At 37.8% G+C, this 26370-nt stretch overlaps 1 protein-coding gene across 17 annotated transcripts in view; it reads right to left on the reverse strand.

Annotated features, from left to right (window-relative positions):
• PSD3 (pleckstrin and Sec7 domain containing 3) overlaps positions 1–26370 on the reverse strand; it is a 796422-nt gene that overhangs the window by 484078 nt on the left and 285974 nt on the right. The gene's annotated exons all lie outside the window — the stretch shown is intronic.

Below are 26370 nucleotides of genomic sequence, written 5' to 3' on the forward strand. Positions count from 1 at the left end.
AATCATCATATTATTTGTCTGTTTCCCCAACCAGACTTCAGTCAGACTGTAGGCTTTATTTCTATATCTCTAGCTTAGCAACTATACATATTTATTGTATGTTGAAAGGGTAAATACTCTCAGGAATGCTTTTACTTGCCTTGAAGGAAGTTTTTGGCATCTTATACCTGATGCAAACAAAAATCCAGGCTTCTTGATTCTTTGCCCAGGCCTATTTCCAGTACATCAGCATTTCTCCAACAGTGTTCCAATAACATCTATTTAGGGAGGTTAATGTTAATAACATGTGGGTTTCCAGCCACTCCAGACAACTTTCAGTTCCACTAACCTGTCAAAATCTTTCCACCCTCAGTCTGTCTCCCCACGCTGCTGGGCATCTTCTGCCTGGAAGGTATTCTGCCTCAGATTCGCCTTAGATCTGGATTCCACCATCCATCGGTTAGCTCTCACCACCAGCTCATACCCAGGGAGAACTGTCCACTCCCACAATGCTTTTAAAATACTCTAAACTTCCACTGAATGTTACCCTGGAACTCAAGAGTCTCGACAATTCCCTTTATTCTTTCTAAAAAAAAGAGGTTTTGCCTCTCAAAGCCTCTTAGCACTTACCTCTTTCATCATGTTTTTCCAAGATTACCTAGAGTAGATCTGTATTTTATCTATAAATCTGCTCAGCTTCTTAGGACATAATCCCTCACAGTTTAAATTCATGTACAAGGAGCAAGATGAGCTCTTCCCGGGCTTTTGTTCCTCAGTACTGTTTGCTCTACCATTTCCAGCAAGGCAATTGCTCTCTGTGATACAACAAATCCAACTAAGCAGGAGCTTCATATCTCCACTTTATCTCAGCAATCTCTTAACACCTCCCACACCCTTAGAAAGGAGCATAACCTTCCCTTATTCTCTTTGTCAGATGCTACACAGTTATTGCACTTATCCCTCAAGAGTAGGACTGTTCACAGTGCAATCCAAGTACTACTACCTGGATCTGAATCATCCAGGGCATTCATTAGAGTACTAGATTTAAAGATCACACAGCAAAATCAGAATTACTGGGGTAGAAGGGAGGGGCCAAGATGGCAGAACTGCACTGAAGTTTTTTTTTGCCTCTCTCATCCCTGAATTGCAGCTAGGTCAACACCAAGCCATCTTGCACACCTAGAAAACTGATTTGAGGATTAACACAACAATCGGCACAACTTGAACCACAAAACTTGGCAGGTACGTGGTATGGAGAAATGAACTGGAGGAGAGAGAAGCCACGGAGAATAGGGAGCTGTTTTTACTTGCAGAGAGAGGACGGAGACACGGGGGAAAGAACAGGAAAAGCACTCCCCCCGAAAGTAGCTGGAGAGAAAGAGAGAGAAAACACCCACAAGGGACCGAATAAGAAAGGGAGAAAGGAGAGGAATTAAATGCCATTAATGACTCTATAAATAGGGGAGTGCAGAGTCTGAAACCCCCTAGCTCGATACCTGGTGGAGCTCTGGTGGGAAGGGCGAATCCTCAGGAGCAGACAGTGAGGTCACAGGGGTCCTTGGGCCACACAGGGAGAGGCAGTTCCCCTGCTGCGAGGACACTTGGTAGAGGCTGTGCAGCCTCCCCACAGGAAAAGGTCCCAGTAGACCCAAGAGTACAGCCATGTTTGCAGGTGTTGGAACAAGGACATTAAGGGTGATTAAGGTACACAATCATACAAACTTTTTCAGGGACAGGCTGGCACCCAGCCGCAGACTCTGGGCATTGGCAGCAGTACAGTCTCTTGAACATTCCTGCAGGTGGGCTGACACCTGGCCATTGCTCAGCAAGACCCCTAGAGGGTCTGAGTGGGTCAAAGCCGCAAGGCCCTCAGAAGTGTGAGGTTCAGAAACACACCCCATTTGAGATAAAACTCAGGAGGGAGGTGCCACTTGGCAGGCTGAAGGCTTGTTTGTGGACAATTTAGAAGTGGGGAGTGGACAGAAGCCAGAGACAAAGGAGGGGTGCTTAACTGTCAGCAGGAGAGTAGAGAGTTCTGATACTAGATACTGGGTAGCTGAGTAACCCTATTTTCATCCCTCCTGCGCATGCACATACACACAACTATCCACCCCAGTAAACTAAGCAGCACCATCTGGTGGAGAACGGAGTCATTATGCCAAGCCCCATTCAGCTGGGCCAATCACCCCCTTGAGGAACAGCACAAGTCTATCTGCCTGCTTAGTTTATGGACTATAAAGTGCTTCATAGTTTGACATCTAGGGTAAACTGGATATAATTTCAATCATAGTTCATTCTGTTCCCTGGTCACCTATTCAATTTTTTTTTCTTCTCTTATTCTTGAATACCGACAGAGAAAATATTTTTATTTTGGTTTTTATAAAAAAGATTTTTCTTTAATTTTTCTACTATATTTTTTAATTTTGTAAATGCTTTAAATTCTATTTTACTTTCAAAAAATTTATTTTTACTTTTTTTTATGAAAAAGATTTTCCTTTAGTTTTTTTCTACTATGTTTTATTTTTTGTAAATTTTTAAAAGTCTATTTTACTTTCATCATTTCATTTTATTCTATTTTCTTGTATTCACTTTTTTAATTTTCAAACGTTTTGATGGTTTTTTTCTTTTTTCTTTCTTTTCCTTCCTTTTTTCTCTGTTCTACCAAGCTTCTTTCAACAATAAGACCAAAACACACCTAGAATCAAGCATCCTTTATTTGATTATTTTCATTGCTTTTAATTTTTTAATTTTTATTTATTTTTTATTTTATTAATTATTTTTCTTCCCTCAAAATGATGAAACAAAGGAATTCACCCCAAAAGAAAGAACAGGAAAAAATGACAACCAAGGACTTAATCAACACAGATACGAGCAAGATGTCTGCACCAGATGCAATCTCAAATGAATGCCACAGCAGCACAGATGGATGAAGCAGAGCAGCAAGTCAGCGATATAGAGGAAAAACTTATGGAGAATAAAGAAGCAGAAAAAAGAGGGAAACTAAGGCAAAAGAACGCAATTTAATTTAAGAATTAGAGAACACAGTGACTCATTAAAAAGGAATAACATCTGAATCATAGGGGTCCCAGAAGATGAAGAGAAAAGGGGGTAGAAGGCTTCTGTGGGCAAATCATAACAGAAAACATTCCTCACCTGGGAAAAGACACAGACATCAAAATCCATAAAGCACAGAGAATTCCCATTAGATTCAACAAAACTGATCATCAACAAGGCATATCATAGTCAAATTCACAAAATACTCAGGCAAGGAAAGAGTCATGAAAGCAGGAAGGGAAAAAAAAAAGGCCTTAACCTATAAGGGAGGACAGATCAGGTTCACAGCAGACATATCCAAAGAAACTTGGCAAGCCAAAAAGGACTGGAAGGATATATTCAATATGCTGGATCGGAAAAATATACAACCAAGAATTCTTTATCCAGCAAGGCTGTCATTCAAAATAGAAGGAGAGGTAAAAAGCTTTCCAGACAAACAAAAACAAAAGGAGTTTGTGACCATTAAACCAGCCCTACAAGAAATTTTAAAGGGGCATCACTGAGGAGAGAAAAGATGGGGAAAAAACAACAACAACAACCAAAAGCCACAAAGACTAGAAAGGACCAGAGAACACAACCAGAACTCCAACTCTATAGGCAACATAATGGCAATAAATTCATATCTTTCAGTACTCACTCTAAATGTCAATGGACTAAATGCTCCAATCAAAAGACATAGGGTAACAGAATGGATAAGAAAACAAGATCCAGAAATACGCTGTTTACAAGAGACCCATTTTAGACCTAAAGACAACTTCACATTGAAAGTAAGGTCGGAAAAAGAAAGCCAGAGTAGCCATACTTATATCAATCTAGATTTTAAAATAAAGACTGTAACAACAAGGCATGAAGAAGGGTATATCATAATTAAGGGGTCTGTCCACCAAGAGCTAAAAACTGTAAACATTTATGCTCCAAACATGAATCACCCAAATATATAAATCAATAAATCACAAACATAAAGAAACTCATTGATAATAATACCATAATAGTAGGGGACTTCAAGACCCCACTTAGAAATGGACAGATCATCTAAACAGAAAATCAACAAGGAAACAATGGCTTTGAATGACACACTGGACCAGATAGACTTAACAGATATATTCAGAACATTTCATCCTAAAGGAGCAGAATACACATTCTTCTCCAGTGCACATGGAACATTCTCCAGAATAGACCACATACTTGGACACAAATCAGCCCTCAACAAGTTAAAAAAGATAGAGATTATATCGTGCATTATTTTCAGACCACAACACTATGAAACTCAAAATCAACCACAGGAAACAATTTGGAAACACAACAAATACTTAGACACTAAAGATCATCCTACTAAAGAATGAATAGGCTAAGCAAGAAGTTAAAGAAGAAATTAAAAGTACATGGAAGCCAACGAAAATGATAACGCTATAGCTCAAAACCTCTGGGACACAGCAAAGGCAATCATAAGAAGGAAGTATATAGCAATCCAGGCCTCCTAAAGAAGGAAGAAAGGCCTCAGATACACAATATAACCTTACAACTTAAAGAGCTGGAAAACAAAAGCAAATAAAACCCAAAACCAGCAGAAGACAGGAAATAATAAAGATAAGAGCAGAAATCAATGCTATCGAAACCAAAAGAACAGTAGAACAGATCAATGAAACCAGGAGCTGGTTCTTTGAAAGAATTAACAAAATTGATGAACCCCTAGCCAGTGTGATCAAAAAGAAAAAGGAAAAGGGGTGCCTGGATGTTTCAATCACTAAGCGTCTGACTTCAGCTCAGGTCAGGATCTTGTGGTCCATGAGTTCAAGCCCATGTCAGGCTCTGTGCCGACAGCTCAGAGCCTTAAGCCTGCTTCAGATTCTGTGTTTCCCTTTCTCTCTGCCCCTCCTACGCTTGTGCTCTGTTTTTCTCGCTCTCAAAAATAAACATTTTAAAAAACTGAAAAGAAAAAAAAGAGAAAAAAGGAAAAGAAAAGAAAAGAAAAGAAAAGAAAAGAAAAGAAAAGAAAAGAAAAGAAAAAGGAAAGGACCCAAATAAATAAAACCTAGAATGGGGCGCCTGGGTGGCTCAGTCGATTAAGCCTCCGACTTCAGTTCAGGTCATGATCTCGTGGTTCGTGAGTTTTAGCCCCGCATCGGGCTCTGGGCTGACAGCTCAGAGCCTGGAGTCTGCTTCAGATTCTGTGCCTCCCTCTCTCTCTTACCCTCCCCTGCTCACACTCTGTTTCTGTCTCTCAAAAATAAATAAATATTTTAAAAAATTAAAAAAATAAATAAAACCAAGAAAGAAGGAAGAGATATTGGAACCAACAATGCAAATACCATACAGTAAAATATTAATTCTCTTACAATAATAAGAGAGTATTATGAGCAATTATACACAAATAAATTGGGCAATCTGGAAGAAATGGACAAATTCCTAGAAACCTATAAACTACCAAAACTGAAATAGGAAGAATTAGAAAATTTGAACAGACCCATAACTAGTAAATAAATCTAATCAGTAATCAAAAATCTCCCAAAAAACAAGAGTCCAGGGCTGAATGGCTTTCCAGGGGAATTTCTACCAAACATTTAAAGAAGAGTTAACACCTATTCTTTTGAAGCTGTTCCAAAGCATAGAAATGGAAGGAAAACTTCCTAACTCTTTCTATGAAGCCAGCATTAGCTTGATTCCAAAACCAAGACCCCACTAAAAGAGAACTACAGACCAATTTCCCTGATGAACATGGATGCAAAAATCCTGAACAAGATACTAGCCAACTGGATCCAACAATACATTAAAAGAATTATTCACCATGACCAAGTGGGATTTAACATGGGATGCAGGCTGGCTCAATATCCACAAAAGAATCAATATGATTCATCACGTCAATGAAAGAAAGGACAAGAATCACATGATCCTCTCAATAGATGCAGAGAAAGCATCTGACAAAATGTATTCTTTCCTGATAAAAACCCTCAAGAATGTAGGGATGGAAGGATAATACCTAAAGATCATAAAAGTCATATATTAAAGACCCACCACTAATATCATCCTCAATGGGGAAAAACTGAGAGCTTTCCCTCTAAAATCAGGAACATGACAAGGTTGTCCACTCTTGCCACTGTTATTCAACATAATATTGGAAATCCTAGCCTTGGCAATCAGATAACACAAAGGAATAAAAGGCATCCAAATTGGCCAGGAGGAGGTCAAACCTTCACTCTTCGCAGGTGACATGATACTCTATATGGAAAACCCAAAAGATTCCACTAAAAAACTACTAGAAGTGATCCATGAATTCAGCAAAGTCGCAGGATATAAAATCAATGCACAGAAATCGGTTGCATTCCTATACACCAATAATGAAGCAACAGAAAGAGAAATCAAGGAATCGATCCCATTTACAATTGCACCAAAAACCATAAAATACCTGAGAATAAACATAACCAAAGAGGTGAAAAGTCTATACAGTGAAAACTATAGAAAGCTTATGAAAGAAAATGAAGAAGATACATGCACGCATGCGTGTGCACACACACACACACACACACACACACACACACACACACACACAGAAAAATATCCCATGCTCATGGGTTGGAAGAACAAATATTGTTAAAATGTCAATACTACCCAACGCAATCTACATATTCAATGCAATCCCTATCAAAATAACACCAGCATTCTTCACAGAGCTAGAACAAAAAATCCTAAAACTTGTATGGAACTAGAAAAGCCTCTGAATAGCCAGAGCAATCTTGAAAAAGAAAACCAAAGCTGGAGGCATCACAATCCCAGACTTCAAGATATATTACAAAGCTGTAATTATCAAGACAATATGGTACTGGCACAGAAACAGACAGTCTGGTCAAAGGAACAGAATAGAGAACCCCTAAATGGACCAACAAATGTATGGCCAACTAATCTTTGAGAAAGCAGGAAAGAATATCCAATAGAATAAAGACAGTCTCTTCAGCAAATGGTGCTGGGAAAACTGTAGAGTGACATGCAGAAAAATGAATCTGGACCACTTTCTTACCCTATACACAAAAATAAACTCAAAATGGATAAAAGACCTAAACATAAGACAGGACATCATCAAAATCCTAGAGGAAAAAGCAGGCAAAACCTCTCTGACCTCGACCGCAGCAACTTCTTACTCAATGTGTTTCTGGAGGCAAGGGAAACAAAAGCAAAAATGAACTACTGGGACCTCATGAAAACAAAAAGCTTCTTCTGCACAATGAAGGAAACAATGAGCAAAACTAAAGGCAACTGATGGAATGGGAGAAGATATTTGCAAATGACATATCAGATAAAGGGTGAGTATCCAAAAACCTATAAAGAACTTATCACACTCAACACCCAAAAAACAAACAATCCAGTGAAGAAATGGGCAAAAATATGAATAGACACTTCTCAAAGAAGACATCCAAATGGCTCACAGACACATGAAAAAATGCTCAACATCACTCATCATCAGGGAAATACAAATTAAAAGCAAAATGAGGTACCACCTCACACCAGTGAGAATAGCTAAAATTCACAACTCAGGCAACAACAGATGTTGGCAAGGATGCGGAGAAAGAGGATCTCTTTTGCACTTCTGGTGGGAATGCAAACTGGTGCAGCCACTCTGGAAAACAGTATGGAGGTTCCTCAAAAAATTAAAAATAGAATTACCCTATGACCCAGCAACTGCACTACTAGGTACTTATCCAAGGGATACAGGTGTGCTGTTTCAAAGGGGCACATGCACCCCAATGTTTATTAAAGCACTATCAACAATAGCCAAAGTAAGGAAAGAGCCAAAATGTCCATCGACAGATGAATGGATAAAGATGTGGTGTATATATATACAATACAATACTACTCTACAATCAAAAAGAATGAAATCTTGTCATTTGCAACTACATGGATGGAACCAGAGGGTATTATGCTAAACAAAATCAGTCAATCAGAGAAAGACAAATATCATATAACTTCACTCATATGAGGACTTTAAGAGACAAAACAGATGAACATAAGGGAAAGGAAGCAAAAATAATATAAAAACAAGGAGGGGGACAAAACATAAGAAACTTTTAAAGACAGAGAAAAAACTGAGGGTTGCTGGAGGAGTTGGGGGGGATGGGCTAAATGGGTAAGGGGCATTAAAGACGACACTTGTTGGGATGAGCACTGGGTGTTATAGGGAATGAATCACTGGAAACTTCTCCTTAAATCATTATTCCACTTATGCTAACTAACTTGGATGTAAATAAAAAATAAATCATAAATAAATTAAATCATATTAAATCTAATTTAATCTAATCTAATCTAATTTAATTTAATTTAATTTAATTTAATTTAATTTAATTTAATTTAAAAGAATTACTGGGGTGAAATTCAAGAGTCCCAAATTGTTTTTTCAGCTTTATTGAGATATAACTGAGAAGTAAAATGGTAAGATTTTAATAAGTACAAGGTGATATTCGATATATGTATGCAGTTATAAAAGATAGAATTTGAGTTTTCAAGGAGCATTCCAAGCATCCAAGCTGTCAATACATCTCTGCTAGCATGGCAGGACAGGGCTGGACAAAACTGGGGCCACCAGAATCCCCAGAAATTGTCACCTGACGCCTGAAGCAGCTGCCTTCATTCACTCTAGGTGTGTAATACAAAGAATATAATCTAAGTATGTCGTGAAGTAGAAAAGGTTTGTAGAGTTCCTAGAATTTCTAGACAACTATTAAATTAGTATTTGTAGGGGAGGTTCACAATGATCACTTTCAAAACTTCCACAGGTCAATCTGATATGCTTAAGAATCACTGTTTTTAAATACCAATTTTCAAAAAAATAAAAAATAAAATAGCAATTCTCAACTTTTTAAGAGCAAAAGTACCTTTTTATAACATAATTTACAGTACCTCCTTTATTATCTTGAAGTGAAATTCAAAAATATAACCTGCCTAAATATAAAATTCAAAATAATCAATATAATTTATGGAATGTGATACATTCAGCAATTTACTAAATGCAATACAAAAAATTGATTTTCATTATGTAAATGCTTAGGTTAGTCAGATGCTTGCCTGTACCTAAACATAGAATCACCCTGAAAGCAAAGCTTGAGTATAGACTAATGGGTGTATTGAACTGATGACTGAATAGCAGTCTTGTCAGACATGAAATAATGAACAATTTTTAGTAAATTTCCAAACTAAACAAAGTAAAATCTTCCCGTAGTTCACATGGTAGTTATAGTCCCCAAAAATTCAGGGATATTTAAAACAATGCAAAAAACATTTTGTTTAAATATCTTAAGTCCAGATCATTAGAAACATGTTTTTCTGCCTACATGAATGTCAGTAGGACACTCAAAGTCATGTAGCATGTGGAACAATTCTTCCTTGTGCAGTACTATCTCATGTACTACAAGATGCCTGTAGTCTTACCCATTAAAGGCCAGTAGCCAATCTGCATCCCCAATTACTCTGACAATTAAAAACATCCCCACAAATTTCCAAAACCAATGCTTTAAAATATAACCATTCAAACTCTTCAAGCAATAAGAATAGAGGCAGTTTTATCAGGCTGCAATATTATTTTCCTTTCTGCTACCATCTTAGATTATAGTAACTCAGAATCTCTACCTGATTCCACCTATATAATAATGCTTCCCAAAGCAAATATTCACATAAATACTAGCAAAACAAAAACTGCTGATGCAATTACACATGAATGGACAATTACCACAGATATAAGAAAAGTTCTTCAAGAATTCCTTAAAAATTAAAGCATACTTTTTTTTTACAGTCAAATCACATTTTCCTATTGACATTACATTTTAGTTTCCTAGATGTCCTCTCATTTGTCTGACTGGTCTTCAAAGTGGCAACGGTTCCTAAGCCCTTCAGTTTTGAATGTCTGTAAAACAAATCCACTGCCATAGTTCAAATATATTAACAAATCCTTTTAGTATTAAAATGGTTTAATATAGCTCAAGTAATTACTTTTTTAAATATAGTAATTCTTTTAAGTTTTTATTTAAATTCCAGTTATCATACAATGTAATATTAATTTCAGGTGTACAATACAGTGATTCAACACTTCTATACAACACCTGGTGTTCATCACAAGTGCACTCCTCGATCCCCATCATCTATTTCACCCACCCACCCCCTCCTCCCCTCTGGCAGTTTGCTCTCTATAGTTAAGAGTCTGTTTCTTGGTTTGCCTTTCTTTCTTTCTTTCTTTCTTTCTTTCTTTCTTTCTTTCTTTCTTTCTTTCTTTCTTCCTTCCTTCCTTCCTTCCTTCCTTCCTTCCTTCCTTCCTTCCTTCCTTTCTTTTTACCTTTGCTCATTTGTTTTGTTTCTTAAATTCCACATATGAGTGAAATCATATGGTACTTGTCTTTCTCCAACTGACTTATTTCACTTACCATAATACTCTCCAGCTCCACTTATGACATTGCAAATAGCAAGATTTCAATCTTTTTTAAGGTTGAGTAATATTCCAATATATGTGTGTGTGTGTGTGTGTGTGTGTGTGTGTGTGTACACACACACACACACACAAAATCTTCTTTATCCATTTATGACTCAATGAACACTTGGGCTATTTCATAATTTGGCTATCATAGATAATGCTGCTATAAACATAAGGATGCATATATCCCTTTGAATTAATATTTTTAATAAAGTAGTTCTTAAGCCTGCGTATGTATCATAATTATCACCAGAGGAGCTACTTAAAAATTTAGATATGCCTGAGTCCCTTGCCCACAGACTCTGATTGCATATGCCTGGAGAAGGTGTGGCGCAGGAATCTTTACTCTTTTTAAAAGGTCTATAGGTGATTCTCCACAGGGGTGGATCCAGTTTTATCCCTCCTGAAACTTACACATTTTGGGGTGCTCTCTCTCTCTTTACGAGAAAGAAGAAAAAACTGCTATGTCTCTTAAGGCCTTGGAAAACTCCTGTGCATAAACTTCATACTATATGCACCTTCGGATGTTAGTCAGGGTTGCAATATATGACATAATGAATCATTATCGCAAAACATGGCTGAACATGTAAAGTCTTACACTAGTATCATTTTGAAGCAGAGACCATAAGCCCAAAATGCCTACAAGTTTCAGGAGGTAACAAATGTAAAGCAGGCAAAGCAGGAGACAACACAGGAGGGGTGGTAACTGGCAAACCTGAGCTCCAAAGGCACCAGCTGCTATTTAGCATCAGTGCCCACTCAGTGTTGCACTCTCAGATTTTTAACAGAAGGTTGAAATCTGGGTTTTTATATGAAATCTCCCAATTTTTAAAAGTTAGCTCAATTTTTAAATAAAACATTGGCTAAGCTAAATAAAACATGAGTGAAAGATGCCAATATATAACCTCTGCTTCATAAAATAAAAGGGAAAAGATACCTTTCACCTAAAAACAAAAGGAAACTTAAGATTAGATGGTTGATTTAAAGAAGATAAAGGGGGATATTGCTAAAGGCATACCTTGTAAAGCAGTCTGTTCACCTGACAATAAAAAATTTTGTTTAGGGATCCATCTCAAGGACCTAAATTTACTGCAAAACATACTAACAGCTCTCAAAGAGTTGTGTATGTCAAGAAAAGACTAAATCTCTAATATAAAACACATGAAAAGGAAAATCCTTAAAAATGAATTCTTAATGGCTAATAAATGAAAAAAGTTTGACCTCAATTACATTTGGTACCTTAAGTTTACTGAGATAAAAGCTCTTTTCTAAATCACTATGTTGTACATCTGAGACTAATGCGACATTATGTGTCAACTATACTTCAATTAAAAAAAAAAAAGCTCTCTTTTCCAATTGAGATGTACTGTTCTAAAGTTGATCATATCCACTCTCAACAAAAGTCAAATTCTGCTCCTCGGCTTCTCAATAGCTGCTTAAAAACAAATGCAATGAACACTGGTTCAAAAAAAAAAAAGGGTCTCCTACGCAAAATTAAAATACTGTACAGAGTAGAAAGTAGGAATAAACTTTTCTACCTGCCTCCAGATTGATTTCTGCAATACTCCTTAGCTAAACACCAGGCAATTCCGATGAGGTAGCTGAGGATACCAATATACAGTTCTGTGTGCACAATATATGGACCAAGCTGGGATAAAATGGAAGCACTGAACTATCATATACCATATACCAAAACCCTAGCAAAGGAGAAAGTTTACAGTCACTTTCTCGCCCACTTTGCCAACCCAAAACAGACCACTAAGAACATGATGGAGAAGTAGGGGGATCCATATCTCCCGCGTCTCTCAAACAAAGAAGTGCTAAAGCCAAAGGACCTTGAGCCCCAGAGTCTGGGAGGAAAAGAGACTGAATCTACCAGGAAGAAAACGGATCAACTGGAAAAAAGATAGGAGAGTGATTGCGAACTATGGGAGATAAAACAGGCCATGTAGGCATGGGGGGAGGGATGCCCTTCTGCGAAGAGACAAAGCGAAGCGAAAGAGGGGCTAGGCAAGTGAAGGACTATATCTGGACAGGAGAAAGACCTCAGACTGGGACTGAGAGGGATCCTATCTGTAACTGTGGGGTTTTCTTCGGACAGGGGCCGGCTCCCTGTTTATGTACCTGGGGAGGGGAGCCAGGAGTGTGTTAGGTGGTAGGTCAGGGGTACAGTCTGCAGTTGGAGAAAGTGGTCCCCTCCCTGGAGGGCTGTGGAAAGACACTAGGCCTGCCTGCATCTGCCACCCCTGGGGCTCGACGGCAAGATCGGCCACGCAGTCTAGGAGAAGGCGGTCCTCACTGAAGTGCGGCAGCACAGACAAAGCCAGCTGGGACCACATATCAGGAAGCACTAAGAGGCGCTTCCCCAGTGCCAGAGAGCACGCAGCGGGACATTGAATCCTAGCCAAGCACAGGGTCAGGGGAGGTGGAGGAGCAAGAAGGACCACCCCGTCTGTGCCCACGGCACAGTGAGGACGACTCAAACACAGCCTACAGGGTCCGGGTCCATGGAGAAGAGACTGGGGGATCGCCATTTCCCCACCACACCACCACCAACAAGACGGGGCCTCAGGGATCAGTCCAGGAGCCCATATTAGAGGTGGGTCCAGAATGCACCAAACCACGCCCCTTCCCACTGGGTAACTGCATTACCCACAGAGCTGGACAGACCCTGTGGACAGGTCCCCCAGAGCAGCAATGCAGCACTGTCTGGATTAATTCTAGGTCAATTCTGTATATATAGATATATTCTCTGCCCCATTTCTCATCATCATCTCTTCCCTCCCCTAGGCTGGTTACCCTGGTTAGTGATTTCTCTAAACAGACATATTTAATCCATTCTCTTGATACATGTTCTACATCTCCTTCTTTACACTCCTTTCTCTCTCCCTGGAATAATCAAGCCATATGCTTTCTCTGTCTGGGTAACTTTATCTACCTTTCTTTTTCCCCGCCTCCTTCTTTATTTTCTTTTCTCTCTCTCTGGATTAATCCTTTTAGTCACTCTGACTAGTTAATGTTTATTTTTTCTTTGTCTCCACTCCTGTCATTTCTCTAGTTGTATGTACTCTTCCATCAGCACCACTTCCACCCTGTCCTTTACTTCTACTCAGTGTTTCTAGGTTTTTTGTTTTGAGTTTTTTGTTTTTTTTCTTTTTACTTGTTTGTGTTATTTGTTTGTGTGTTTTTGTCTCCTGTTTCTCTCTATGTTTTCCTTTACAGGGCTACTCCAAGCAACAAATAAAAACACATCTGGTGGAGGGTCCAAAATATCACTACAAGTAGGGTAATAAAATAACCAAAGTCACAACAACAGAGAGCAAGTAACAATCTCTAAAAAAACCCCACCTGAAGGGTCAGGCCCTGGACAGTGTATAACCCCCCTTTAATATAGCAGTGCTCTCAGTTGCAGAGCACATAACAAGCTTCTAAAATGCACTAAGGGGCAGAAAACTAGCCAAAATTACGAAATGGAAGAATTCTCTTCAAAAGAAACTCCAGGCAGTAGCAATAGCTAACGAATTGATCAAAACCGATTTAAGCAATGTAACAGAACAAGAATTTAGGATAATAGTTATAAAATTAATTGCTGGCCTTGGAAAAGCATAGAGAACAGCAGAGAATTTATTGCTACAGAGATCAAGGGACTAAACAATAGTCGTGATGAGTTAAAAAATGATATAAATGAGGTACAAAATAAAATGGAGATGACCACGGTGCAGATTGAAGAGGCAGAGAACAGAATAGGTGAATTAGAACATAAAATTATGGAAAAAGAGGAAGCTGAGAAAAAGAGAGATAAAAAAAATCCAGGAATAAGAGGGGAGAATCAGAGAACTAAGTGATGCAATCAAATGGAACAATACCCATATCATAGGAATTCCAGAAGAAGAGAGAGAGAAAGTGGCTAAAGGTATACTTGAACAAATCATAGCTGAGAACTTCCCCGATGTGGGGAAGGAAAAAGGCATTGAAATCCAAGAGGCACAGAGAACTCCCTTCAGAGGTAACTTGAATCGGTCTTCTGTACAACATATCATAGTGAAACTGGCAAAATACAAGGATAAAGAGAGAATTCTGAAAGCAGCTAGGGATAAACGGGCCCTAGCTTACAAAGATAGACACATAAGGGTAGTAGCAGACCTATCTACTGCAACCTGGCAGGCCAGAAAGGAATGGCAGGAAATCTTCAATGTGATAAACAGGAAAAATATGCAGCCAAGAATCCTTCAACCAGCAAGTCTGTCATTCAGAATAGAAGGAGAGATAAACACTTTACCAAACAATCAAAAACTGAAGGAATTCATCACCACTAAACCAGACCTACAAGAGATCCTAAGGTGCACTCTGTCAGTGAAATGTTGCAAGGACCACAAAGTACCAGAGACATCACTACAAGCATGAAACCTACAGATAACCCAATGACTCAAAACCCATCTTTCACTAACAACACTGAATGTAAATGGGCTCAATGCTCCAAACAAAAGACATAGGGTATCAGAATGGATAAAAAAACAAGACCCATCTATTTGCTGTCTACAAGAAACTCATTTTAGACCTGAGGACACCTTCAGATCGAAAGTGAGGGGATAGAGAACTATCTATTTTGCTATTGGAAGTGAAAAGAAAGCTGGAGTAGCCATACTTGTATCAGACAAACTAGACTTTAAATTAAGGCTGTAACAAGAGATGAAGAAGGGTATTATATAATAATTACAGGGTCTATCCATCAGTAAGACCTAACAATTGTAAATGTCTATGCACAAAATTCGGATGGACCCAAATATATAAAACAATCACAAACATAAGCAACCTTATGGATAAGAGTGTGGTAATTACAGGGGACATTAATATTCTACTTACAGCAAAGGATAGATCATCTAAACAAAGAATCAGCAAAGAAACAATGGCCCTGAATGATATATTGGATCAGATGGACTTGACAGATATATTTAGAACTCTGCATCCAAAAAGAACAGAATATACTTTCTTCTCAAGTGCACATGGAACATTCTCCAAGATAGATTACACACAGGGTCACAAAACAGCCCTCAATAAGTACACAAGAATTGAAATCATACCATGCACACTTTCAGATCACAATGCTATGGAACTTGAAATCAACCACAGGAAAAATTCTGGAAAACCTCCAAAAGCATGGAGGTTAAAGAACATCCTACTAAAAGACTGAATGGGTCAACCAGGCAATTAGAGAAGAAATCAAAAAATATATGGAAACAAATGAAAATGAAAATACAACAATCCAAACGCTTTGGGATGCAGCAAAGGCAGTCCTAACAGGTGAATACACTGCAATCCAGGCCTACCTCAAGAAACAAGAAAAATCCCAAATACAAAATCTAACAGCACACCTAAAGGAACTAGAAGCAGAACAGCAAAGACACCCCAAACCCAGCAGAAGAAGAGAAATAATAAAGATCAGAGCATAAATAAACAATATAGAATACAAAAAAACAGTGGAGCAGATCAATGAAACCATGGGTTGGTTTTTTGGAAAAAAAAATTGATAAACCTCTAGCCAGGCTTCTCAAAAAGAAAAGAGAGAGGACCCAAATAGATAAAATCATGAAGGAAAATGGAATTATTACAACCAATCCCTCAGAAATACAAGCAATTATCAGGGAATACTATGAAAAATTGTATGCCAACAAAATGGACAACCTGGAAGAAATGGACAAATTCCTAAACTCCCACACACTTCCAAAACTCAAATAGGAAGAAATAGAAAATTTGAACAAACCCATAACTAGTGAAGAAATTGAATCAGTTATCAAAAATCTCCCAACAATTAAGAGTCCAGGATCAGATGGCTTCCCTGAGGAATTCTACCAGACATTTAAAACAGAGATAATACCTATCCTTATCAAGCTGTTCCAAAAAATAGAAGGGGAAGGAAAACTTCCAGACTCATTCTATGAAGCCAGCATTACTTTGATTCCCAAACCTGACAGAGACCCAGCAAAAAAAGAGAACTACAGGCCAATATCCCTGATGAATATGGATGCAAAAATTCTCAACACGATACTAGCAAATCAAATTCACAGCATACAAAAAGAATTGTTCACCATGATCAAGTGGGATTCATTCCTGGGCTGCAGGGCTAGTTCAATATTCACCAATCAATCAATGTGATACATCACATTAATAAAAGAAAACATAAGAACCATATGATCCTGTCAATAGATACAGAAAATGCATTAGACAAAATACAGCATCCTTTCTTAACAAAAACCCTTGAGAAAGTCAGGATAGAAGGATACTTAAACATCATAAAAGCCATTTATGAAAGGCCCACAGCTAATATCATCCTCAATGGGGAAAAACTGAGAGCTTTCCCCCTGAGATCAGGAACACGACAGGGATGTCCACTTTCGCCAGTGTTGTTTAACATAGTGTTGAAAGTCCTAGCCTCAGCAATCAAACAACAAAATGAAATCAAAGGCATCAAAACTGTTAAAGATGAAGTCAAGTTTTCACTTTTTGCAGATGACATGATATTATACATGGAAAACCCGGCAGACCACCAAAAATCTGCTAGAACTGATACATGAATTCAGCAAAGTTGCAGGGTACAAAAGGAATGTACAGAAATCGGTTGCATTTTATACACCAATAATGAAACAACAGAAAGAAATAAAGAATCTGATCCCATTCACAATTGCACCAAGAATCATAAAATACCTAGGAATAAATCTAACCAAAGATGTAAAAGTCCTGTATGTGAAAACTATAGAAAGCTTATGAAGGAAATTGAAGAAGATACAAAGAAATGGAAAAACATTTCATGCTCATGGATTGGAAGAATAAATATTGTTAAAGTGTTAATACTACCCAAAGCAATCTACACATTCAATGTAATCCCAATCAAAACTGCACCAGCATTCTTCTGAAAGCTAGAACAAGTAATCCTAAAATTTGTAAGGAACCACAAAAGACCCCGAATAGCCAAAGTAATATTGAAGAAGAAGACCAAAGTGGGAGGCATCACAATCCCAGACTTTAACCTCTATACAAAGCTGTAATCATCAAGACAGCATGGTATTGGCACAAAAACAGACACATAGACCAACGGAATAGAATTGAGACCCCAGAACTGGGCCCACAAATGTATGGCCAATTAATCTTTGACAAAGCAGGAAAGAGTATCCAATGGAAAAAAGACAGTCTCTTTAATAAATGGTGCTGGGAGAACTGGACAGCAATATGCAGAAGAATGAAACTAGGCCACTTCTTACACCATTCACAAAAAATAAACTCAAAATGGATAAAGGACCTGAATGTGAGACAGAAAACCATCAAAACCCTAGAGGAGAAAGCAGGAAAAACCTCTATGACCTCAGCCACAGCAATTTCTTACTTGACACGTCTCCAAAGGCAAGGGAATTAAAAACAAAAATGAACTTTTGGGACCTCATCAAGATAAAAAGCTTCTACACTGCAAAGGAAAGAAATCAACAAAACTAAAAGGCAACAGATGGAATAGGAAAAGATATTTGCAAATGACATATCAGACAAAGGGCTAGTATCCAAAATCTATAAAGAACTCACCAAACTCTGCACCTGAGAAACAAATAATCCAGTGAAGAAATGGGCAGAAGACATGAATGGACACTTTTCTAAAGAAGACATCCAGATGGCCAATAGAAACATGGAAAGATGGTGGGAATGCAAACTGGTGCAGCTGCTCTGGAAAACAGTGTGGAAGTTCCTCAAAAAATTAAAAATAGAGCTACCCTATGACCCAGCAATAGCACTGCTAGGAATTTACCCAAGGGATACAGGAGTGCTGATGCATAGGGGCATTCATACCCCAATGTTTATAGCAGCACTTTCAACAACAGCCAAATTATGGAAAGATCCTAAACGTCCATCAACTGATGAATGGGTAAAGAAGATGTGGTTTATTGTATACAATGGAATACTACTTGACAATGAGAAAGAATGAAATCTGGCCATTTGTAGCAACGTGGATGGAAGTGGAGAGTGTTATGCTAAGTGAAATAAGTCAGGCAGAGAAAGATGGTTACCACATGTTTTCACTCATATGTGGATCCTGAGAAACTTAACAGAGAACCATCGGGGAGGGGAAGGGGGAATAAAATTTACAGAGAGGGAGGGAGGCAAACCACGAGAGACTCTAAAATACTGAGAACAAACTGAGGGTTGATGGGTGGGTGGGGGAGAGGGGAAAGTGGGTGATGGGCATTGAGAAGGGCACCTGTTGGCATGAGCACAGGGTGTTGTATGGAAACCAATTTGACAATAAATTATATTTAATATAAAAAATGAATTAAAAATAAAACTAAAAAAAAAAACCAAAAACAAACAAAAAAAACCCAGACCATTAAAAACTACTGCCTATCAAGCACAGTCTGTGAGATAGCTAAAATAATAGGACATCTGGACATCTTGCCAACTTAAGAAGGACCAAGGAATGGTGAGTCAGTCTAATATATAGTTGTGTATTATACTGTAAAATCATTTCTCTGCTTTTCATCATGGGTAGGAAGGAAGCTGGAAAGTGGAAAGGAAGGAGCAAACCAAATAAAATGTGCCAAAGATAGAGGATTTACTAAAGGACTAAGCATAAAATTATAAACCAACTTGTATCTGTGATGAAGACAAGAACAATAATACAACCTAAGACCTAAAATTAGATTTGTCATCAGTTACTTTGTATAATTGTGGTTTTCTAAACCAACCCACATTTTTCTGAAAACAATGTCTCCTAGCTTTCCTGGGTCCTAAAGCCAGATGCAAAGATTAGATAGGAACATAAATAAGGTTAGGCTGCAGTGCTACTTTGTTTGCATGTTGCTCAGGATGAGAATCAGGAATTCTATGTATATGGGGCAGTGTCAACACAAATCAGTAAGACACTCTACATTTACCCAATACATTCTATCATTAAGAGTTATTCAGCTTCATTCTCACACCATAAGCAAAAAAAATAACTCAAAATGGATCACAGACCTAAATCTAAGAGTCAGAACTATAAAACTTAAAAAACAATATTAGCAATACATCTTCTTGACCTTGGATTAGGCACAAGGTTCTTAAATATCAAAAGCAAAAGCAACAAAAGAATTGATAAACTGGACTTGATCAAAACTTTAAAATTTTGTGCTGCAAATGATACTATCAGGAAAGTAAAGACAACCCACACAATGGGAAAAAATATTTGCAAATAATATCTCTGAAAAGGGACCTGTATACAGAATATACAAACAACTCTTAAAACTTAATCATAATAAGATAAACCAATTAAAAACTAGGCAAAGGATCTGAATAGACATTTCCCCAAAAGAGATATAAATAAGCCACTAAGCACATGAAAAGATGATCAACATCATTAGTCACTGACGAAATTGAAAACAAAACCACAATGAGATTCTACCTCACATCCACTAGCATAGTTATAATAAAAAGGTAATAAGTGTTGGCAAGAATGTGGAGAAATTGGAACACAGCTGATGGGAATACAAAATGGTACAACCACTGTGGAAAAAATTTAGAAGTTCCTCAAAAGGTTTAACATAGAATCACCATATGATCCAGCAATTCTGCTTCTGGTACATACCCAAAAGAAATGAAAGTATACATCCACACAAAAACCTATACCCAAATGTTCATAAAACCATTATTCATAATAGCCCCAAAGTAGAAACAACCCAAATATACATCAAATGAATAGATAAATAAAATGTTACCTTTTCATATAATAAAATATTCTGCAATTTATTATGGAATGAAGTAGTGATGCTACAGCATGGATGAAAACAATACAATAAGTGAAAAAAAAGCTAATCATAAAAGACCACATATTATATGATCTCAGTTACAAGAAGTGTCTAGAATAAGTAAATCCACAGAGACAAAAAATAATTCAGTGATCGCCTACTGAAGTAGGAAGGGGGATACAGAGTGACTGCTAAGGCATATAGTCTTTTCTTTTTAGGGTGATCAAAATATTCTAAATTAACTGTGGTGATACATGCACAACTCAACTCTCTGAACATACTAAAAACCACTGAAGTTTATACTTTAAATGGATTAATTATGTGGCATTATAAGCTACATCTCAATAAGGCTTTTAAAAATCAATACCACTTCTGAGTATATATCCAAAGGAAATGAAATAAGTATCTCAAGATATCTACACCCCCATGCTCACTACAGTATTCACTGTAGCCAAAACATGCAAAGAACTTAACTGTTCATCAACAAATAAACTGATAACGAAAATGTGGTATATACAATGGAATATTTTTCGGTCATGAGAAGGAAGGAAATCTGCCACTTGCAACAACATGGATGGACCTTAACAGCATTATGCTAAGTGAGGCAAGTCAGACAGAGACAAGTACCACATGATCACACTTTTATGTGGAATCTAAAAAAGTCAACACAAAGGAACAGAGTAGACTGCTGGTTACCAGGGGCAAAGAGGTAGGGAATGGGGAGATATTGGTCAAAGGCTAAAAACTTCCAATCAAAAACTAAGTAAGTTGTGGGATGTAATGTACAGCTTGGTGACTATAGTTAACAATATGGTATTGCATACTTGAAATCTGCTTACAGAGTATATCTTAAATGTGTTCACCACAGAAAGAAAGAAAGAAAGAAAGAAAGAAAGAAAGAAAGAAAGAAAGAAAGAAAGAAAGAAAGAAAGAAAGAAAGAAACTATGTGAGGTGATAGATGTGTTAACTAAACTTAATGTGGTAATCACTTCACAATATACATACTTATCAAGTCATCACATTGGATACCTTAAACGTATACAATGTTATCTGCCAATTGTATATATCAATAAAACTGGAGAAAAAAGAGTTATTCATATTTCTGGGTTACTATGATAGATAAGGACACAAGTTTGCCTCCTCTCCTTTTCTAAGTCCCATTAAAATGACAAATTTAAGGGGCACCTGGGTGGCTCAGTCAGTTAAACATCCAACTCGGTTTCAGCTCAGGTCATGATCTCATAGTTTGTTGGTTCAAGCCCTGCATTGGGCTCTGTATTGACAGCATGGAGCCTGCTTGAGACTCTCTCTTTCTCCCTCTTTCTCTCTGCCCCTCCCCCACTTACTCGCACACCCTCTCGCTCTCTCTCTCAAAAATAAATAAACTTTAAAAATAAATGACAAATTTCAAAACAAATTTGTTAACAATGCTTAGAAAAAGAGGAACATTATTAAGCCAGAGATTTTAATGAGTTTGTCAGACTAAAAGGGATAGGGTTATAATCATAGACAAGATAAAGCAGAAATCACAACCAAGAACTAATCCAGAAGGTTTTTGTTACCCTAATGGTAAAACCACAGAGAAGCTAAACGCCCAGGGTTGACAGGTGTCCACACCCAGAATGGGAAGCAGAACAGATGTCACTGTGATTACCTGAAGAATTACCTACAAAGCAGCTTCCCATTTTGTCCCCTCTTCCACCATTCTCCCTACCTAGCAGCTTGTTGGCATCAAAAGCACCTAGCCCACCCACGTACCCCTATACCAGTCCATAAATCTCAGCTCACCAAGATTCTTCTCAGCCCTTCTCTATCAGCCCTCCCTCCTCGTCAAGGAAGAGGCCTGCTGGGGATATACTCCACACATACAGAGAAATTCTAGCTATCTATATTTGGGAACTCAGTCTTTCATTCGTGCATATGAATGGGGAAAAAACAACTCCAACAGACATTTGAAGAAAAACAGTGGCTTCCAAGAGAAGTTCTAAGATTTAATAAAATAGAACTGACCCTGGATGAAGTAGAAATTCCAGAAACAGAAGGTAATCTTAGAAAAACAACTCTAATTAATTCTTTAGAGATTCAACATAATAATGCATACACAAAAGAACAGAGTGTCAGAGAATGGGAAACCTGAGTGTCAGAGAACGGGAAAGAACTTTTGAAATTATAAGTATAATTATCAAAGTGAATTTTTTATTAGAAAGCTTTTAATTACATATTTTAAAATAGAAGAGGGGTGCCTGGGTGGCTCAGTTGGTTAAGCATCCAACTTCAGCTCAGGTCATGATCTTGTGGTCAATGAGTTCAAGCCCCATGTCGGGCTCTGTGCTGACAGGTCAGAGCCTGGAACCTGCTTCAGATTCTGTGTCTCCCTCTTTCTCTGCTCCTCCCCCACTCATACTCTGTATCTCTCTCAAAAGTAAATAAACATTAAAAAAAATTTTTTAATTTTTTTAAATAGGAAAGAAAAATTAAGAGACATTGATGATTAATCAAATCCAAGTGAACCAACAGCCATCTAGTAGGAATTTCAAAGTAAAAACCATTTAAAAAGTGGAAAGGGAATAATTAAAAATAATAGAACAAATGGTCCCAAAGCTACAGAAAGATATGACCGGAAAGGCTCAACAAGTACCCTGCTGAAAATACAATGATTCATGCCTCCTGACATGTCAGAGGGCAGAGAAAAAGTGTCCAGAGAGAAAGAGCAGGTGACAAAAAGGAGCAAGCATCAGAGTGGCCATGGTACCAATGGATCCAACAGAAAGGGAAGCAGTAGCATCAGACTTCTGAAAGGAAATAACGTGAACCTAGACTTTAATTCTGTGGAAAAAAGCAACAAAGCATAAAAACAAAATAGTCATTTTCTGACATACAAAGCTTTAGGAATTTTACCAATCCCAGAACCTCTCCAAAAGTATTACTATAGGGTAAAGGACAGACGGACAGACTCCAGTCAAAAAAAAAAAAAAAAAGGATTCCAAGAATGAAACATGCAATCCAAAAAGCAGTACATCTAATCAAGAATACAATATAAACAATTCTTTTAAAATCTAAGGAGAACAGGGGCGCCTGGGTGGCTCCGTCGGTTCAGCATCCGACTTGGGCTCAGGTCATGATCTCATGGTCCGTGAGTTTGAGCCCCACATCGGGCTCTGTGCTGATAGCTCAGAGTCTGGAGCCTGTTTTGGGTTCTGTGTCTCCCTCTCTCTCTGCCCCTCCCCTGCTCAAGCTTTGTCTCTGTCTCTCTCAAAAATAAATAAACATTAAAAAAAAATCTAAGGAGAACAGCTGCATAAAGACATAGAAAACTTTTAGCAAAAATTAGAACAAGTTTGTCAGAAGGTTCTAAGAAGGATGTGTTCATGGTGATAATGAATTGCTTGTTACAAATAATCCAATTAATAGGCAAGGAACATTAGGAGTACACTGGTTGGGATGAGCACTGGGTGTTATATGTAAGTGATGTATCACTAAATTACATTCTTGAAAACATTATTACACTTTATGTTAACTAACTTGGATTTAAATTAAAATTAAGAAAGAGAAAGAGGTGAGAAGAAGCTTATTTTCTTTTGGACATACTTGTATGAGAATTTGGGGCTGGCATTACAGCAGCCATCTTGATAACATGAGGGGACATGTCTTGGATGAATGCCAACAGGTTGCAGATGGCAAAGGGAAGTGATGGGAACATCTATGTCCTTGTTGATACCTTGCACACTGGAACAACTAAACTGGAAACTCCTACCTTTTAACCCTTCTTTACATTGGATAGTAAGGTTTTATCAATGTTCAAAAATAATAATAATCCAGTTACACCTAGTGATAAAGTAAAGACATAACAATTGATCAGTAAATTATAACAACCTGCTGGCCCCTCCCCTCACTTTTTTCTCCTCTCTGCTCTGGTTAGCTGTACAACCATGAACAGCACGTTACAGACACAGGATCTACTTGCGTTTCACATCAGGCCCAACTACACTACCTGGACTCTACATTCTGTAAATGCTGGTGCTGGATTTTAAATTTTTAGAGTCAACCTATAGTAAAAACACAAAAGATTGTGTCCTAGTTTCAGAACAGAATGTAAATGCCATAAGTCTTATAAAAGTAAAGGTGAGACAGATGGAGGCTTAGCCTGGAGAAGGGCAGCTGGAGGGGAGATGCAGAGGCACCGCATTCTTATCTTACAGAAGAATGTCATGAGATGACTATTTAGAATCCATGGCTTACGAAACACAGTTTCAAATATTAATATTTAAAAACCATAGCTGTAACCAAGTAAACAATAAAAACACAACTTTTGGTATGGGGGGGATGAATAAACCATAATACAGATGTTAGCATATTATCTATGAGGCAACTACAGTAAAAGCTTTTCCAAAAAGTGAAAGGAAAAAAAGGGTAGGAGAAAAAAGCAATAATCAGTCAAGATAGCAATCACTAACACAGGGAAGAACTGGGAGAGAGAATGTTGTGGGATCCTCACTCAGAGGAAGAAGAGTCAGGTTCACGGTTTGGAGAGAGAAAGATTTAGAGAATAGTACTAACAATGTGCCCCTAAGGGAGGGAATGGAGAGTGGCAAAGAAGATGACTCTTGTTTTTTGGCCACGTATAATTTGTTAAAAGTTATATTTTTCACATTATACACACATATCATTTTGGTAATAAGAACTTAAATTTCCTATTTAAAATAAAAAATAAATGCCTACATCTGAAGGAGTAAAAGCTAGTTATGTCCATTTTCCTCTATTAAATTTGGTACAGTGTTTTGTTTGAGATAATATTCAATGCTGAAGAGGTTGTGAAAGATGAACATTAATGTACCCAGAGGAGAATCTGAATAGGAACAATCTTACTTTTTTTTTTTAAATGTTTATTTATTTTTGACAGAGAAAGAGACAGAGCATGAGCAGGCAAGGGGCAGAGAGAGAGGGAGTCACAAAATCCAAAGCAAACTCCATGCTCTGAGCTGTCAGCCCAGAGCTCAGCACGGGGCTCAAATTCACTAACCTTGAGACTATGATCTGAGCCAAAGTCGGACACTTAACCAACTGATCCACCCAGGTACCCCAGAACAATCTTTCTGTTAAACAGTTTGTTAAATGTGGATTTTAGTTGTGTTCACTACTATTCCCAAGACCTAGAACAATGTCTGCTACAGAGTAATATATTCAGTGAACGAGGAAGAAACAAGAAGAAACATCCATGTACTCTTGGGTATGGAACTTACAAACAAACAAACAAAAAATCAGAAGTAAACTTTACCAAAATTAGAACATATTGTTTGGAATTACAGAAGCTCTTTTCTCCCCCCTTCTTTTCACTTCTCTACAGATAACATATGATAAGCAAGGATCAAAAAAGAGTTCATCAGTCCCTACCAAATGTAAACCTAAATATGTACACTTAACCAAGCACTGTGGGGGGTTTTATTCCACTATCTGTATTTTTTATTTTCTGTAAGTTGTATTTGTTTCTTGCTCAAATATGCATGTCCCTGATTCACACTTTCCCTTCATCATAATGGTTTCTTTTCCTTCTTTTATCTTTTAAACAAACCAATTTTACAATTTCAGAATATTCTACTGTCTCTAGTTCTTTGGGTCTTGATTCCCTATTTGTTGTGAATGTTGATTCCGCCCCCCCTTCCACGGAAGCTCCTTCTTTTTTTGCTATTTATGCCATTTTATTGAGTTGATCAATATTATGGATTACTGATTTATTAACATGGGGGTTTTCTTTGTCCTGAGCTGTGAGACAATCCCTCAGAGTAGTTTTGCATACTCCAGCAATAATTTGTGGAGTTTCTCCAGTCTGTGAAACTGAAAACTGAAGAAAACCTCATTTAAAATGGAGTGGGCAGGCCAGAAGGGAAGTTCTCGTGCCCTACCACTGGTCGACTGCAGACCCCAGCATGAAGAGCAGTATTGTGCTTTCGCTACAGGAAGAAACCTACTTTATGATTCCAGCAGCAGAAAGGAAGAATTTCTCCTTGGCCAGCAATAAGCTCAGCCAATAATACCACAACTCACCCAATGAGAAACTGTTACCACCCTAAACTCTTGCTTTCCTCCAACAAACTTTTGTTGAAAGCAGCCCCTCCCATTTTCCTCTTTTT

Source organism: Leopardus geoffroyi, chromosome B1, assembly GCF_018350155.1.
Source record: "Leopardus geoffroyi isolate Oge1 chromosome B1, O.geoffroyi_Oge1_pat1.0, whole genome shotgun sequence".
NCBI lineage: Eukaryota > Metazoa > Chordata > Mammalia > Carnivora > Felidae > Leopardus > Leopardus geoffroyi.